The following is a 19,496-nucleotide window of genomic DNA, read 5'->3' on the forward strand; positions in this document are numbered from 1 at the left end:
TGGAATGGGAGAAGATATTCGCAAATGACAGTAGAGACAAAGGGCTGATATCCAAGATCTATAAAGAACTCCTCAAACAGCACATGCAAAACAGATAATCACGTCAAAAAAAATGGGCAGAAGACATGAACAGACACTTCTCCAAAGAAGACATACAAATGGCTAACAGACACATGAAAAAATGTTCATCATTATTAGCCATTGGGTAGATTCAAATCAAAACCACATTGAGATACTACCTTACACCAGTTAGAATGGCCAAAATTAACAAGACAGGAAACAACATGTGTTGGAGAGGATGTGGAGAAAGGAGAACCCTCTTACACTGTTGGTGGAATGCAAGTTCTTGCAGCCACTTTGGAAAACAGTGGAGATTCCTTAAGAAATTAAAAAATAGAGCTACCCTATGACCCTGCAATTGCACTACTGAGTATTTACCCCAAAGATACAGATGTAGTGAAAGGAAGGGCCATCTGTACCCCATTGTTCATAGCAGCAATGGCCACAGTCGCCAAAATGTGGAAAGAACCAAGATGCCCTTCAACAGACAAATGGAGAAAGAAGTTCATATATACAGTCGAGTGTTATGCCCCCACCAGAAGGGATGAATACCCAAGTTTTGTATCAACATGGACAGGACTAGAAGAAATTATGCTGAGTGAAATAAGTCAAGCAGAGAGAGTCATTTATCATATGCATTCACTTACTTGTGGAGCATAAGGAATACACAGAAAACATTGGGTGATGGAGAAGAGAAGTGAGTTGGGGGAAATTAGTGGGGGAGACAAAGCATGAGAGACTATGGACTCTGAGAAACAAACTGAGGGTTTTGGAGGGAGGTGGGGGTGGGGTGAGCCTGGTGGTGGGTATTATGGAGGGCACGTATTGCATGGAGCACTGGGTGTGGTGCATAAACAATGAATTTTGGAACACTGAAAAAAAAAACAAAATAAAATATTTTTTTTAAAAAAAGAAGTTTTTAAAAAAGCAGAGTGAACATATGAATATCCAATAAAGTAGACTTCTTGGCAAATTAATTATTAAAGTAAAAAGGGGGGCATTACATTAATCCTTCAAGAATATATAACAATTCTAAATTTGTATACATGAAACACCAGAGCTTCAACTAACAGAGGTGAAAGGAGAAGAAAGCAAATGGCAATTGAGGACCACAACACGCACTCCCAGAAATTATAGACCTACTAGACAGAAAATCAGCAAGGATGTAAAGCAACTAAACACCATCATCAACCAACAGTATCTAACTGACATTTATAAAACACTCCAACCAATGGCAAGAGAATGCACATTCTTTAAAAGTGTCCAATGAATAAAAATGAAAGCATAACATATGAAAATTTATAGGATACAGCTAAAACATTGATAAGATGGAAATTTATAGCTTTTAATCTTTCTAATGAGAAAAGGAAAGATCTCAAATCAAAAATCTAATTTAAGCTTCAAAGAAAAAGGAAGAAAAAAAAAGAAAGAAAAAGCAGAGCAAAGGAAACCAAAAGCAATCAAAAGAAAGGAAATAATAAAGAAAAGACAGAACTCAATGAAATTGAAAAAAAATTAATTAGGGAAAACTTGGTTCTTTGAAGAAAAAAGAAATCAGTGAAATCAACAAACCTATAAACAAGTAAAAGAGAGAAGACACAAGTCACCAATATTAAAAAAAAAATCTGAAATCACTAAACATCCTGCAGGATAATAAGGGAATACTGCTAATGGAATTCAAAAAATATATTTGTAAATTAAACTTACAGGAAATGATCAATTCCTGGGAAACACAAATTACCAAACAGAAAAGTCAAGTTATTCTGTACCTATTAAGTAGACTGAATGTGTAATTTAAAATCTCTTAAAAAGAGATAACTGCTGGCCTAGATCCTTAAGAAAATTTTACCAAAACTCTTCCAGAAAATTTAGAAGAGGGAGAACACTTCCCAAATAAGAATTTTATTTTTTGTGGGGTTTCTTTGGTTTGTTTTGTTGTTGTTGTTGTTTCTTTTCTTTTGGCTAAGACAGGTTTATTGGACATTTCTTTTTTATCATATTTTATGTTTTTTATATTTTATATATATTTGTATATATTTTATATTGTATGTTCATCATAGTAAGTGTACTCTTTCATCATCATCCCCTATTTCCCCATCCCCTTACCCACCTCCCCTCGGGTAACCACCAGTTTGTTCTCTATACTTAAGAGTATTTCTTGATATATATCTTTTTTTTTCCCCTTTGTTTGTTTTGTTTGCTAAATTCCACATATGAGTGAAATCATATGATATTTGACTCATTTTACTTAGTATTAAACTATCTAGCTCCATCCATGCAATTGCAAATGACAAGATTTTATTCTTTTTTATGGCTGAATTACATACTTTTTTATCATTTCTAACCCAGGAAAGGAAACGGACATCTGGGTCTAGGAAGCTTAGAAATTCCTAAATAAGATAAACCCAAAGAAACCCACACCAAGATACATTATAATTAAAATGTCAAAAACTACAATAATTAATTAAAAATACAATAACAAATTATGAGATACACAAAGTTAAAAAAGTGTAGAATTTGACATCAAAAACATAGAACATGGAAGAGGAGTGTAAAAATGTATTTTTGGAATGTGTTCTAAATTAAAAATAGACAGTTATATACATAGGGTGATATGTGTGAACCTCATAGTAACCACAAAGAAAAAATTATTGTAAATACATCAAAAATGATAAATCTAAGCATAAAACTAATGCTCAACAAACGACCAGGGAAGAGAAAAGAAAAAATGAATAGAGAAAAACTACAAAAACAACCACAAATCAATTAACAAAATGGCAATAAGTATATATTTATCAATAATTATCTTAGGGGCACCTGGGTGGCTCAGTGGGTTAAAGCCTCTGCCTTCTGCTCAGGTCATGATCCCAGGGTCCTGGGATCAAGTCCCGCATGGGGCTTTCTGTTCAGCGGGGAGCCTGCCTCCTCCTCTCTCTGTGCCAGTCTCTCTGCCTACTTGTAATCTCTGTCTGTTAAATAAATAAATAAAATATTTAAAAAAATAATAATTCCCTTAAATTAAATGGACTAAGTTGTCTAATCAAAAACAGGACAGCTGAATGTTTTTTTTGTTTGTTTTTTTAAAGGACACATCTCTATATCACCTACAAGATACAGATGGACTGAAGGTAAAAAGTGAAAAAGATATTCCATACAAATAGAACTGTAAAGAAAGCTGGTGTAGTTATATTTGTATCAAACAAAATAGTCTTTAAAATAAAGACTGGGAGGAGGAGTCAAGATGGTGAAGTAGCAGGCTGAGACTACTTCAGCTAGCCGGAGATCAGCTAGATAGCTTATCTAAAGATTGCAAACACCTGAAAATCCATCGGCAGATCGAAGAGAAGAATAACAGCAATTCTGGAAACAGAAAAACAACCACTTTCTGAAAGGTAGGACCAGCGGAGAAGTGAATCCAAAGCAACGGGAAGCTAGACCCCGGGGGGAGGGGCCCGCTCGCGGCAAGTGGCGGAGAAACGGCGCACAAAATCAGGACTTTTAAAAATCTGTTCCGCTAAGGGACATCGCTCCAGAGGCTACCCGGGGTGAAGCCCATGCGGGGTCAGCGTGGCCTCAGGTCCCGCAGGGTCACAGAAGGATCGGGGGTGTCTGAGGGTCGCAGAGCTTGCGGGTATTGGAACGGGAAAGCCGGCACAGAGAGCCAACAGTAAGCTCGCAGCTCGGTGTTACCTTGAAACGGTCGCAGGCTCAGTGAGCTCGGAGCACGGCTGGAGGTCGGGCAGACGGGAGTGACTGAGCGCTGTTCTCTGAGGGCACACTGGGGAGTGGGGTCCTGGACTCTCGGCTCCTCCGGGCCGGAGACCAGGAGGCCGCCATTTGTATTCCCGTCCTCCGGAACTCTACGGAAAGCACTCAGGGAACAAAAGCTCCTGAAAGCAAACCCCAGCGGATTACTCACCCCGGCCCCTGGTAAGGGCGGTGTAATTCCGCCTGGGGCAAAGACACTTGAGAATCACTACTACAGGCCCCTCCCCCAGAAGATCAACAAGAAATCCAGCCCAGACCAAGTTCATCTACCAAGGAGTGCGGTTTCAAAACCAAGGAGAGCAGCAGAATTCCAGAGGAGGAGAAAGCAAATCACGGAACTCATGGCTTTTTCCCTGTGATTTTTTTTTTTTAGTCTTGCAGTTAATTTAATTTTTTTCTTTTTCATTTTTTGTTTTCTTTCTCGCCTTCTGGTAAAATTTTTTTCACTTTTACCTTTTTCTTTTTTAACTATTTTTAACTAGTTTATCGAATATATATTTTTTTTCTTTTTTATATTTTTCTTATTTGTTTTCTTTTTTTTTTAATTCTTTTCTTTTCTTTTTTCTTTTTTTCTTTCTTTCTTACTTTTTGAACCTCTTTTTATCCCCTTTCTCCCCGCTCACGATTTGGGATCTCTACTAATTTGGTTAAAGCATATTTTCCTGGGGTTGTTGCCATCCTTTTAGTATTTTACTTGCTCCTTCATATACTCTTATCTGGACAAAATGACAAGACGGAAATATTCAACACACAAAAAAGAACAAGAGGCAGTACCGAAGGCTAGGGACCTAATCAATACAGACATTGGTAATATGTCAGATCTAGAGTTCAGAATGACAATTCCCAAGGTTCTAGCCGGGCTCGAAAAAGGCATGGAAGATATTAGAGAAACCCACTCGAGAGATATAAAAGCCCTTTCTGGAGAAATAAAAGAACTAAAATCTAACCAAGTTGAAATCGAAAAAGGTATTAATGAGGTACAATCAAAAATGGAGGCTCTCACTGCTAGGATAAATGAGGCAGAAGAAAGAATTAGTGATATAGAAGACCAAATGACAGAGAATAAAGAAGCTGAGCAAAATAGGGACAAACAGATACTGGACCACGAGGGGAGAATTCGAGAGATAAGTGACACCATAAGACGAAACAACATTAGAATAATTGGGATTCCAAAAGAAGAAGAAAAAGAGAGGGGAGCAGAAGGTATACTGGAGAGAATTATTGGGGAGAATTTCCCCAATATGGCAAAGGGAATGAGCATCAAAATTCAGGAGGTTCAGAGAACGCCCCTCAAAATCAATAAGAATAGGCCCACACCCCGTCACCTAATAGTAAAATTTACAAGTCTCAGTGACAAAGAGAAAATCCTGAAAGCAGCCCGGGAAAAGAAGTCTGTAACATACAATGGTAAAAATATTAGATTGGCAGCTGACTTATCCACAGAGATCTGGCAGGCCAGAAAGAGCTGGCATGATATTTTCAGAGCACTAAACGAGAAAAACATGCAGCCCAGAATACTATATCCAGCCAGGCTATCATTGAAAATAGAAGGAGAGATTAAAAGCTTCCAGGACAAACAAAAACTGAAAGAATTTGCAAACACCAAACCAGCTCTACAGGAAATATTGAAAGGGGTTCTCTAAGCAAAGAGAGAGCCTACAAGTGGTAGATCAGTAAGGAACAGAGACCATATACAGTAACAGTCACCTTACAGGCAAAACAATGGCAATAAATTCATATCACTCAATAGTTACCCTGAATGTTAATGGGCTAAATGCCCCTGTCAAAAGACACAGAGTATCAGAATGGATAAAAAAACAAAACCCATCTATATGTTGCCTCCAAGAAACTCATTTTAAGCCCGAAGACACCTCCAGATTTAAAGTGAGGGGGTGGAAAAGAATTTACCATGCTAATGGACATCAGAAGAAAGCAGGAGTGGCAATCCTTAGATCAATTAGATTTTAAGCCAAAGACTATAATAAGAGATGAGGAAGGACACTATATCATACTCAAAGGGTCATGGGGGTTTAAGTGGGTAGGAGAAGAATAAATGAAACAAGATGAGATGGGCGGGAGACAAACCATAAGTGACTCTTAATCTCACAAAACAAACTGAGGGTTGCTGGGGGAGGGGATTTGGGAGAAAGGGGTGGGATTATGGACATTCGGGAGGGTATGTACTTTGGTGAGTGCTGTGAAGTGTGTAAACCTGGTGATTCACAGACCTGTACCCCTGGGGATAAAAATATACGTTTATATAAAAAAAAAAAAGAAGGGAATCTTTCTGACCTTCAACAGATGAATGGATAAGGAAGACGTGGTCCATATACACTATGGAGTATTATGCCTCCATCAGAAAGTATGAATACCCAACTTTTGTAGCAACATGGATGGGACTGGAAGAGATTATGCTGAGTGAAATAAGTCAAGCAGAGAGAGTCAATTATCATATGGTTTCACTTACTTGTGGAGCATAACAAATATCATGGAGGACATGGGGAGTTGGAGAGGAGAAGGGAGTTGGTGGAAATTGGAAGGGGAGGTGAACCATGAGAGACTATGGACTCTGACAAACAATCTGAGGGGAATGAAGTGGTGGGGGGGTACCAGGTGGTGGGTATTATAGAGGGCGCGGATTGCGTGGAGCACTGGGTGTGGTGCAAAAATAATGAATACTGTTATGCTGAAAATAAATAAATAAAAATAAAATTTAAAAAAAAATAAAGAATGTACTAGAAGACCAAGAGGGGCATCACATAATGGTAAAGTGATCAATCCAGCAAGAAGATACATTTATAAGTATATATCTACTCTACATTGGAGCACTAAAACATATAAAACAAATACTAACAGACCTAAAGGAGGGAATGGAATGCACTACAATAATAGGGAACTTCAACACCCTTCAGTGGATAGATCATCCAATCAGAAAACAAATAAGGAAGCATTGATCTTAAAGATGCATCAGACCAGAAAGACTTAATAGAACATACCACCCCAAAATAGTAGAATACACATTCTTCTCAAATGCATATAGAACATTCTCTTGGATAGATAATGTATTAGGCCACAAAACAAATCTCAAATTCAAGAAGACTGAAATCATATCATGAAACATTTCTACCACAATGGTATAAAATTACAAATCAATTGCAAGAAAAAAGCTACAAATACATGGAGATTAAAGAACTGTTACTGAACTACTACTGGGTACTATAGGAAATCAAAGGAGAAATGAAAAAATACCTAGACAAACGAAAATGGAAATGCAAGTTCCAGAATTATAGGCTGCAGTAAAAACAGTTCTAATAGGAAAGTTCATAGCAATACAGGACAACCTTAAGAAACAAAAGAAATCTCACAAAAACAATTTAACTTTATACTTCAAGGAACTAGAAAAAGAAGAACAAACAAAGCTCAAAGTTAGTAGAAGAAAGAAAAAAATAAAGATCATAAATGAAATAGAGACTAAAAAGACAATAGTAAAGAACAATAAAACTAAGATCTGGTTCTTGAAAAAAAATGAACAAAATTGACAAATCTTAAGCTAGATTCATCATGGAAAGAAGAGACAGAGTTCCAATAAATAAAATCAGAAGTGAAAGTTAGTAACAACAATAAATAAAATCAGAAATGAAAGTAGTTACAACTGATTCCATAGAAATACAAAGAATCATGAGACTACTATGAACAATTATATGCCAACAAATTGGACAACCTAGAAGAAATGTACTAACTCCTATAAACTTACAATATTCCAAGACTGAATCATAAAGAAATAGAGAGTCTGAATAGACTGATTATTAGTGAGGAAATTAAATCAGTAATCAAAAACTTCTAACTAGCAAAAGTCCAGGACCAGATGGCCTCACTGGTAAATTCTACCAAATATTCAAAGTTTTAAGACATAGCCTTCTCAAACTCTTCCAGAAAGCTGAAGAGGAGGTAAAGCCTACAAATTCATTTTATGAAGCCAGCATTACCCTGATACCAAAACCAGAATGACCACCACACATTAAAAATAATAATAATAACAGTAATAATAATAAGTACAAGCCAATATTCCTGATGAACAAGTTGCAAAAATGCTTAACAAAATATTAGAAAACCAGGTTAGCAGTACGTTAAAGGGATCACACACCATAATCAAGAGGGATTTATTCAGGTATGCAAGGATGTTTCAACATTTGTAAATCAATGAATGTGATAGACCATATTTTAATAATCTCAATGGATGCAGATAAAAGCTTTTGACAAAATTCAACATCCATTTGGTAAAAACACACAACCAAGTGTGTATGGAAGGAACTTATCTCAACAACACATATGAAAAACCCACAGCTAATATCATACTCACCACTCATCAGTAATGAAAAGCTGATAGCTTTACCTCTGAGATAAAAAACAAGACATGATTCCCACTCTTCTCACTTTTATTCAACATATTATTGGTAGTCCTAAGCACAGCAATTAGGCAATAAAATTTTTTTTAAAAGGCATACAAATTGGAATGGAAGGTGCCATAAATAGGAAAGCTGTTTAAGTACGCCCCACTCCCTACACTCTTCAGGAACCTAGCCAAAGCCAGCAGAAAGGCACAATCCACTCAGAGAATTTCCAGGTGACACAATGCCATAAATAGAAAAACCTAAAGATTCCATCAAAAAACTGTTAGAACTAGTCAATGAATTCAACAAAGTGATACAAGATATAGGATACAAAATTAATATATAAAAATCTGTTGAGTTTCTATAAACTAATAATAACTATCAGAAAGGGAGATCAAGATAATTCCACTTGCAATTGTATCAAAAACCATAAAATATCTAGGAGTAAACTTGACCAAGAAGATGAAAGATCTGTAGACTGAAAACTTTTAAGACATTGATGAAAGAAATTGAAGAAGACACAAATAAATGGAAAGATCTACCATGGAATGGAAGAATTAACATTGTTAGAATGTCCATACACCCAAAGCAATCTACAGACTCAGTGCTAACCCCATTAAAATTCCTTTGGCATTTTTCACAAAACTAGAGAAAACAATTCTAAAATGTATATGGAATCACAAAAGGACCCAAGTAGCCAAAAAATCTTGAGAAAGAACAACAAAGTCAGGGGTATCATGCACCCTCATTTCACACTACACTATGAAGCTACGGTAATCAAAACAATACAATAGTGGAATAAAAACAGACACATCAGTAAAACAGATTAAATAAACTCATACATATATGTTCAATTAATTTACAAGGAAGGGGCAAGAATATACAATGGGGTAAGGACAGTCTCTTCAATAAATGGTGTTAGAGAACTGGACAACTACATGCAAAAGTATGAAACTAGACCACTATCTTACACCATGTATAAAAATGAACTCAAAATAAACTGGACATCTGAATGTAAGATCTGAAACAATAGAATTCTGTTTGAAGAAAATGAAAGCATTAATTCAAAAAAATAAGCAAAAAAGAAAAACAAAGCAAACAAAAAAGATATATGCTCACTTGTGCTCACTATAGTATTTTTTACAGTAACCAAGATATGGAAACAACTTAAGTGTCCACTGATGGATGAGTGGATAAAGATGTCACACACACATACACACACACAGTGGAATACTACTCAGCCATAAAAACAGAATGAACTCTTACATGGATGGAAGCTGAAGGTATTTTGCTAAGTGAAATAAGTCAGACAGAGAAAGGCAAATACTGTATGATTTCACTTATATGTGGAATCTAAACAACAAAACAAACAAGCAAACAAAACCCAGATTTAGAGATACAAAGAACAAATTGGTGGTTGCCAGAAGGAAGGGAGGTTGGAGAGGGTAAAATAGATGAAAGAGATTAAGAAATACAAACTTCCAGTTATAAATGAATAAGTCATGGGTCTGTGATATACAACATGGGAAATATATAATATTGCACTGACTTTATATGGTGACAGATAGGAACTAGACTTATTGTGTAATCATTTTGCAATGTATACAAATGTTGAATCACTTTATTGTACACCTGAAACTAATATAATATTGTATGTCAATTATACAATTAAAAATATGTAAAAACTTAGGAATAAATTTATCCAAGGAGAATAAAGATCTCTACACTGAAAACTATAAGACTTGAAGAATGAAATTAAAGAAGACACAAATATTAGAATGATGTCTCATGTTCCTGATCAAGAGACTTAAAAAAAATTCCAAAAGCAGTTTTCACAGAAATAGAAAAAAAAAATCCTAAAATTTGTATGAAACCACAAAAGACCCCAGATAGCCCAAACATGATTCATGTGGAATCAAAAAAACTGAATTCATAAAAATACGGTAAAATTGTGGTTGCCACGGCTTGGGAGGTGGAAGAATGCCAAGTATACATAATTCCAATTATAAGGTGAGTAAGCTCTAAGGATCCATTGTGATTGGTGATTATATACTTTGACGTTGGTAAAAGTAGATTTTAAATGTTCTCACTACAGAAAATAAAAGATAATTATGTAAGGTGATGAAGGTGCTACCTAGCCCTATTACAATAATCATTTTACAATATGTGTACAAATAAACATATTGTATACCTTAAATTTAAACAATGCTGTGTCAATTATAGCTCAGAAAGCTGAAAAAATTAATTATGTTCTGCTGTGGTTGGGTAAAGCACCTGTGCAGTGGAGTTGGTTTATAATGCTGTTCAAGCCTTCTATCTCCTTGTAGATCTTTGCCTAAATTTTCTATCCATTATGAAAGTGATTTCTTCAAGTCTCCAACTATCATCCATTATTGAATTTCATTTCCCCTTCAAGTTTTTTTTCTTTTTTTTTTTAGTTGTTGCTTCATATATTTTGGACCTTTGTTGTTAGATGTATTTGTGTATAAAATTGTTGTATCTTTTTAATGGGTCAACCCTTTTATCATTATAGCATATCCCTCTTTATCTCTAGTAGCATTTTTTTGTCTTTAAAGTCTATTTTATCTAATATTACTAGAGCCACTCCAGTTCTCTTATAGCTGCCCTTTGCATGACATAGATTTATCATAGTTTTACTTTCAACCTATTTATATCTTTGAATCTAAATTTTGCTCTCTATTAGAAAATATATTTGGGTCTTGTAATTTTTTTTAATCTTGTTTCTTTTCAGTGTTCCAGAATTCACTGTTTATGCACCACACCCAGGGCTCCATGCAATACGTGCCACTAGGCTTACCCAACTCCTCATTCCCCTCCCCTCCAAACCTTCAGTTTGTTTCTCAGACTCCACAGTCTCTCATGGTTTGTCTCCCCCTTGTATTTTTATCCAGTGTGACAACTTCTGCCTTTTATATTGCTTACTTGATTAGATTGTTTGATTCTTCCACATTCAACATTATTATTGACAGAGCTGGATTTATATCTGCCATTTACACATTGTTTTCTATGGGTCTCATGTCTTTTTCTTTCTCTATTACTCTTTTACTATGTTCCTTTGCATTATTTCTTAGTCTAATATTTTAATTCCTTTAAATTTTTCATCATTTTTTAGTTTTGGGTTTTTTTTTTTTTTTGGTGGTTCCTTTAGGGTTTACCAAATACAGATTTACTTACCAGAATCTACTTCAGATTTTTCCTAACTTAATTCAGTGAGACATAGAAATTCCTGCCTTGTTTTTGAGCCAAATGCAACCAGGAGAAGGAGTGTGCTAACAGCCCCATTGCAACAGAAAGAGGACAGTAGTCCAGGTAGTTACTGAACATCTCAGTCCTTGGCTATGAGTTAGAATTATCCTTGTTATTCCTAAAAGTTCCAATATATCTTTCCACCCCAGAGTACCTAGGTAAGCCAATGAGTAGCTGAAGCCTGGGCAACAGCAGTAAGGTCTGCAGTTAATTCTAATGTGTAGTCACAGTTTAGAACCAAGCCCAACACTGTATGTCTTCTGACAGTGCAACCTCTGAGGAGCTGAGGCCACCAAGATGTACTGTCACTAATTCCCAAGTCATCCAGTCAACCACCTGAGATTCCCACCAGAATGACTAATAATTCAGTGTTCTCCTAAGGCTAGAGAAAAAGCTTAGTGCTTGCTGGATCCTCCCATTTAGACCCTACCATATTCCCAGTTGCTAGCCAAGGTCCTTCTCCAGAGATACCACTCTGAGCTAAGGTGTCACCACTGTCATAGGCTCTTGTCATGCCCCATTCCCTGTCCATCAAATCAGATCCTTTGAGATATTGATTTTCAATCTTTGCCTGGGGACTGCTGTTTTACCTACAGGATCTTAACCCCACACTACTCCTTTTTCCAGAAGCACAGATTCCTGTTACTGGAAGGTCAAGTCAGAAGGTCAAACTAGGACAATCGAACTAAATTTAAGATGTACCACCATGGCCAAGCATAAGGAGAGCAACACAAATGAATGCTAAAAATATACAGCACCCAAAATCCAAGAATTAAAATTAGACTAATACACAGGATTCTACCACTCCCTGCAATGTCCATGGAAAAAGTCTTCTTTCATCCTCAATTTGACATGTCCTTTCTGCCACTGCTCTCCTGTTTATGTTTGGGCTCACTACCAGCAGCTGCTTGAATTATCACTTCACTCTCTTACTGAAGGACAGATGTTTCCACAGAGTAAGTACAACTGCCCAGAGCTTGACAGCTATTTAGTGTACCCAGTAAAGGCCGTCAGACAGGGCCATCCCCAGGTGTGAATGAGTCTACATGGGGTTTATGTGTGCTGTCTACCCCTCTGTGCTTGATTAGTGAAGGAGGGCTGGAGATGAACAATTAGCCACAGGCAAGTAGGAGAGAGAGCTATCCCCATCTCCATGCCCACACTCACACCATGTAGATTTTTGTTGTTGTTTATTATTCTAAATAGACTATTTGTTTGCCTGTATCTAATAGCTAGATCCTTAGGAAATAAGGAATGTTTTTTGTTGTATGAAAAAAATAAAAATAAAAAATAAGCCCATTATATTTGGATGGACCACAGCACAGTTAACTACAGAAATCTAAATTCTCATGTATCACAGGTTTTTTGAGAAAGTTCACCTTCTTCATTCCTGGGCAAAGAAATACTCTGAGAGTTTCCTCATCCAGTCTCCAGTAGGCACTAGCATTGGAAAACATGGCTAAGTGGGATGTTTGGCAGACTCCTCATACTTTATCCCTTTCCCAGGCACAAACTCTTCCCACGCCTGCACTTCTGGGGCTTGTTCCTTTTCCCTTCGCAAAGGCAGGGCCTGCTATCCAGAGCTGGCAATGTTGGGTTCCTGGCTGCCTGGGTGATGGCTAGGTCCAGCAATGGAGGTGTAGTGTGATGGGTTGTGCTTATGGGGATTATTTGGAGAGGGAAAGGGAGAGAGCTCAAACTGTCTGTTATAGGCATAGTGTATGCTCAAAGACAGAAACAGGACCTGTACCCAGGGGTATGAGCTGATCAAAAAATGTGCTCTATTAAGTGATGAAACAGACAGTGCTGGACAACAGTGGAGGGCAGAAGCCAGGGGCTATTTTTACACTTTAAGGAGCAGAGTTAAGAATTTTGGACAGGACAGCATGTATTACACCTAGCTAGCTGGGAGACGTAAGACGTCTCTCACCCCTTTTTTTTCTTCTCTAACTTCTGTGTCTCATCCTCCTGTAGACTTCATTCTCATTTTTCAAGACAGCTACTCCCTGCATGATCACTTATATTTAAGTTACACCTCCATATACAAAGTATCGTGCAAGGTAGTAGAATATAGCAATACTAGTCAGAATCCTGCACCCTGTAACATTTGTTCTTTTGGGCTAATGATTCAAAAAATATTTGAAGAGATATAAATTTCAGAACCTAACTCTTTTACCCCCCCACCATACTCCACTCCCCAACACACTTAAAAATCTGTTCAAATTCTCCTCAACCCTATGACTCTTCTTCTTCTCCCTCATAATCTAACTTCTTAAAAGACTTACTTTTGCCTTTTCCATTTTCTCACCTTCTGTGTCCTCTTCAGCATGCTACATTCACCACTGCCCCAGATAGCTCTCATGAAATTCAAGTACTTCCATGTCAGTTGCCTTCCCCGCTTCTTGAGGCACTCTCCCCCCTGGAGTCCTGGGACACCACGCTCCCCAGGCCTCCCTCCCCAATTCCATGTGCTAAATCTCCTTTGCCAGCTCCCCCTTTCCCTGACACATAGACACTGGGAAACTTCTTTGTTCTTGATTCCAAAGCCCATGGCCCTTCTTGCCATGGACTATCTCCCACTCTCAATTACCATTGACATGCAGAAGGCTCCCAATTTAAACGTGTCATCCAAGATATCTCTGAATCCATATGTGTACATCTAAACTCCCACCAGCTACTACCTCCTGGAACGCATAGGCATACCCAAGACCAAACTCATCATCCTCCTTCCACAGCCTCCTTGCTGCTAGCATTTCATGTTGCATTCCAGAATCTGAGTCCACTCTCCATTCCCACTGCCACCATCCTACCTGTAACCAAACCCTTAATTTGTCATCTAACCTGTGGTATTGGCTTCCTATGCAGTCCTCTTCACACACCCGACACCTTCTACCTCCACACACAACACACACAGAGTGATATTTTCAAAATTCAAACTTAGCATGGGTCTCCCATGCTAAAAATAACAATACAAAAATGAAATATAGTGCAATGGTTTCTGAGGGGGAGGAGTCAAGATGGCGGAGAAGTAGCAGGCTGAGATTACTTCAGCTAGCAGGAGATAAGCTAGATAGCTTATCTAAAGATTGCAAACACCTGCAAATCCATCGGCAGATCGAAGAGAAGAACAGCAATTCTGGAAACAGAAAAACAACCACTTTCTGAAAAGTAGGACTGGTGGAGAAGTGAATCCAAAGTGACGGGAAGATAGACCCCGGGGGGAGGGGCTGGCTCCCGGCAAGCAGCGGAGCAACAGAGCACAAAATTGGGACTTTTAAAGCTCTATTCCGCTGAGGGACATCACTCCAGAGGCTAAATGTGGCGCGTGGGGTCAGCGTGGCCTCAGGTCCCGCAGGGTGATAGAAGGATCGGTGGTGTCTGAGTGTTGCAGAGCTTGCGGGTATTGGAATGGGAAAGCTGGCTACAGAGACAGAGCCGACAGTGATCTCACAGCTCGGTGTTACCTTGAACCAGCCGCAGGCTCGGTGAGCTCGGAGCATGGCCGGAGGTCAGACAGACAGGAGTTACTGGACGCTATTCTCTGAGGACGCACTGAGGAGTGGGGCCCCGGGGCTTTCGGCTCCTCCAGGCCAGAGACCAGGAGGCCGCCATTTGTATTCCCGCCCTCCAGAACTCTACAGAAAGCGATCAGGGAACAAAACCTCATGAAAGCAAACCCAAGCGGATTACTCAGCCTGGGACCTGGTAAGGGTGGTGCAATACCGCCTGGGGCAAAGACACTTGAGAATCACTACACCAGGCCCCTCCCCCAGAAGATAAACAAGAAATCCAACCAAGACCAAGTTCACCTACCAAGGAGTGCGGTTTCAATACCAAGGAGAGCAGAATTCCAGAGGAGGAGAAAGCAAAGCACGGAACTCATGGCTTTCACCTTGTGATTTTATTAGTCTTTCAGTTAATTTTTTTCTTTCATTTTTTTTCTCTTCTTCTGCTAAAATTTTTTTTTAACTTTGACCCTATTCTTTTTTAACGTTTTTTAACTAGTTTATCTAATATATATATATATATATATATATATATATATATTCCTTTTTATATTTTTCTTTATTTGTTTTCTTTTTTTAAACACTTTTCTTTTTTTTTCTTTCTTTCTTTTTGAACCTCTTTTTATCCCCTTTCTCCCCCCTCACGATTTGAGATCTCTACTAATTTGGTTAAAGCATATTTTCCTGGGGTTGTTGCCACCCTTTTAGTATTTTACTTGCTCCTTCATATACTCTTATCTGGACAAAATGACAAGGCGGAAAAATTCACCACAAAAAAAAGACAAGAGGTAGTACCGAAGGCTAGGGACCTAATCAATACAGACATTGGTAATATGTCAGATCTAGAGTTCAGAATGACAATTCTCAAGGTTCTAGCTGGGCTCGAAAAAGGCATGGAAGATATTAGAGAAACCCTCTCGAGAGATATAAAAAGCCCTTTCTGGAGAAATAAAAGAACTAAAATCTAACCAAGTTGAAATCAAAAAAGCTATTAATGAGGTGCAATCAAAAATGGAGGCTCTCACTTCTAGGATAAATGAGGCAGAAGAAAGAATTAGTGATATAGAAGACCAAATGACAGAGAATAAAGAAGCTGAGAAAAAGAGGGACAAACAGCTACTGAACCACGAGGAGAGAATTCGAGAGATAAGTGACACCATAAGACGAAACAACATTAGAATAATTGGGATTCCAGAAGAAGAAGAAAGAGAGAGGGGAGCAGAATGTATACTGGAGAGAATTATTGGAGAGAATTTCCCCAACATGGCAAAGGGAACGAGCATCAAAATTCAGGAGGTTCAGAGAACACCCCTCAAAATCAATAAGAAAAGGCCCACACCCCGTCACCTAATAGTAAAATTTACAAGTCTCAGTGACAAAGAGAAAATCCTGAAAGCAGCCCGGGAAAAGAAGTCTGTAACATACAATGGTAAAAATATTAGATTGGCAGCTGACTTATCCACAGAGACCTGGCAGGCCAGAAAGAGCTGACATGATATTTTCAGAGCACTAAACGAGAAAAACATGCAGCCAAGAATACTATATCCAGAAGGAAAGATTAAAAGCTTCCAGAACAAAAAAAAAAAAAAAAACTCAAAGAATTTGCAAACACCAAACCAGCTCTACAGGAAATATTGAAAGGGGTCCTCTAAACAAAGAGAGAGCCTGCAAGTGGTATATCAGAAAGGAACAGAGACCATATACAATAACAGTCACCTTACAGGCAATACAATGGCACTAAATTCATGTCTCTCAATAGTTACCCTGGATCTTAATGGGCTAAATGCCCCAATCAAAAGACAAAGGGTATCAGAATGGATAAAAAAACAAAACCCATCTATATGTTGCCTCCAAGAAACTCATTTTAAACCCGAAGACACCTCCACATTTAAAGTGAGAGGGTAGAAAAGAATTTACCATGCTAATGGACATCAGAAGAAAGCAGGAGTGGCAATCCTTATATCAGATCAATTAGATTTTAAGCCAAAGACTATAATAAGAGATGAGGAAGGACACTATATCATACTCAAAGGGTCTGTCCAACAAGAAGATTTAACAATTCTAAATATCTATGCCCCCAACGTGGGAGCAGCCAACTATATAAACCAATTAATAACAAAATCAAAGAAACATATCAATAATACAATAATAGTAGGGGACTTTAACACTCCCCTCACTGAAATGGACAGACCATCCAAGCAAAAGATCAACAAGGACATAAAGGCCTTAAACGACACACTGGACCAGATGGACACCACAGATATATTCAGAACATTTCATCCCAAAGTAACAGAATACACATTCTTCTCTAGTGCACATGGAACATTCTCCAGAATAGATCACATCCTCGGTCCTAAATCAGGACTCAACTGGTATCAAAAGATTGGGATCATTCCCTGCATATTTTCAGACCACAATGCTCTGAAGCTAGAACCCAACCACAAGAGGAAGTTTGAAAAGAACCCAAATACATGGAGACTAAACAGCATCCTTCTAAAGAATGAATGGGACAACCGGGAAATTAAAGAAGAATTGAAAAAAATATGGAAACAAATGATAATAAAAATACAACGGTTCAAAATCTGTGGGACACAAAAAAGGCAGTCCTGAGAGGAAAATATATAGCGGGACAAGCCTTTCTCAAGAAACAAGAAAGATCTCAGGTACACAACCAAACCCTACACCTAAAGGAGCTGGAGAAAGAACAAGAAAGAAACCCTAAGCCCAGCAGGAGAAGAGAAATCGTAAAGATCAGAGATGAAATCAATGAAATAGAAACCAAAAAAACAATAGAGCAAAACAATGAAACTAGGAGCTGGTTCTTTGAAAGAATTAATAAAATTGATAAACCCCTGGCCAGACTTATCAAAAAGAAAGAGAAAGGACCCCAAATAAATAAAATCATGAATGAAAGAGGAGAGATCACAACTAACACCAAAGAAATACAAACTATTATATGAACATACTATGAGCAACTCTACGCCAACAAATTAGACAATATGGAAGAAATGGATGCATTCCTAGAAACATATAAACTACCACAACTGAACCAGGAAGAAATAGAAAGCCTGAACAGACCAATAACCAGTAAGGAGATTGAAACAGTCATTAAAAATCTCCAAACAAACAAAAGCCCAGAGCCAGATGGCTTCCCAGGGGAATTCTACCAAACACATAAGAAGAACTAATTCCTATTCTCCTGAAAATGTTCCAAAAAATAGAAATGGAAAGAAAACTTCCAAACTCAGCTTATGAGGCCAGCATCACCTTGATCCCAAAACCAGACAAGGATCCCATCAAAAAAGAGAGCTATAGACCAATATCCTTGATGAACACAGATGCGAAAATTCTCACCAAAATACTAGCGAGTAGGATTCAACAGTACATTAAAAGGATTATTCACCACGATCAAGTGGGATTTATTCCAGGGCTGCATGGTTGGTTCAACATCCGCAAATCAGTCAATGTGATAAAACACAGCAATAAAAGAAAGAACAAGAACCATATGATACTCTCCATAGATGCTGAAAAAGCATTTGACAAAGTACAGCATCCCTTCCTGATCAAAACTCTTCAAAGTGTAGGGACAGAGGGCACATACCTCAATATCATCAAAGCCATCTATGAAAAACCCACCGCAAATATCATTCTCAATGGAGAAAAACTGAAAGCTTTTCCGCTAAGTTCAGGAACACGGCAGGGATGTCCATTATCACCACTGCTATTCAATCTAGTACTAGAAGTCCTAGCCTAAGCAATCAGACAACAAAAGGAAATTAAAGGCATCCAAATTGGCAGAGAAGAAGTCAAATTATCACTCTTCGCAGATGATATGATACTATATGTGGAAAACCCAAAAGACTCCACTCCAAAACTGCTAGAACTTGTACAGGAATTCAGAAAAGTGTCAGGATATAAAATCAATGCACAGAAATCAGTTGCATTTCTCTACACCAACAACAAGACAGAAGAAAGAGAAATTAAGGAGTCCATCCCATTTACAATTTCACCCCAAACCTAACCAAAGAGGCAAAGAATCTTTACTCAGAAAACTATAAAGTACTCATGAAAGACATTGAGGAGGGCACAAAGAAATGGAAAAGTGTTCCATGCTCGTAGATTGGAAGAATAAATATTGTGAAAATGTCTATGCTACCTAAAGCAATCTACACATTTAATGCAATACCTATCAAAGTACCATCCATCTTTTTCAAAGAAATGGAACAAATAATCCTAAAATTTATATGGAACCAGAAAAGACTTCGAATAGCTAAAGGGATATTGAAAAAGAAAGCCAACGTTGGTGGCATCACAATTCCAGACTTCAAGCTCTATTACAAAGCTGTCATCATCAAGACAGCATGGTACTGGCACAAAAACAGACACATAGATCAATGGAACAGAGTAGAGAGCCCAGAAATAGATCCTCAACTGTACGGTCAACTCATCTTTGACAAAGCAGGAAAGAATGTCCAATGGAAAAAAGACAGCCTCTTCAATAAAT

This window comes from Mustela nivalis, assembly GCF_964662115.1.
Source record: "Mustela nivalis genome assembly, chromosome: 2".
Taxonomy (NCBI): Eukaryota; Metazoa; Chordata; class Mammalia; order Carnivora; family Mustelidae; genus Mustela; species Mustela nivalis.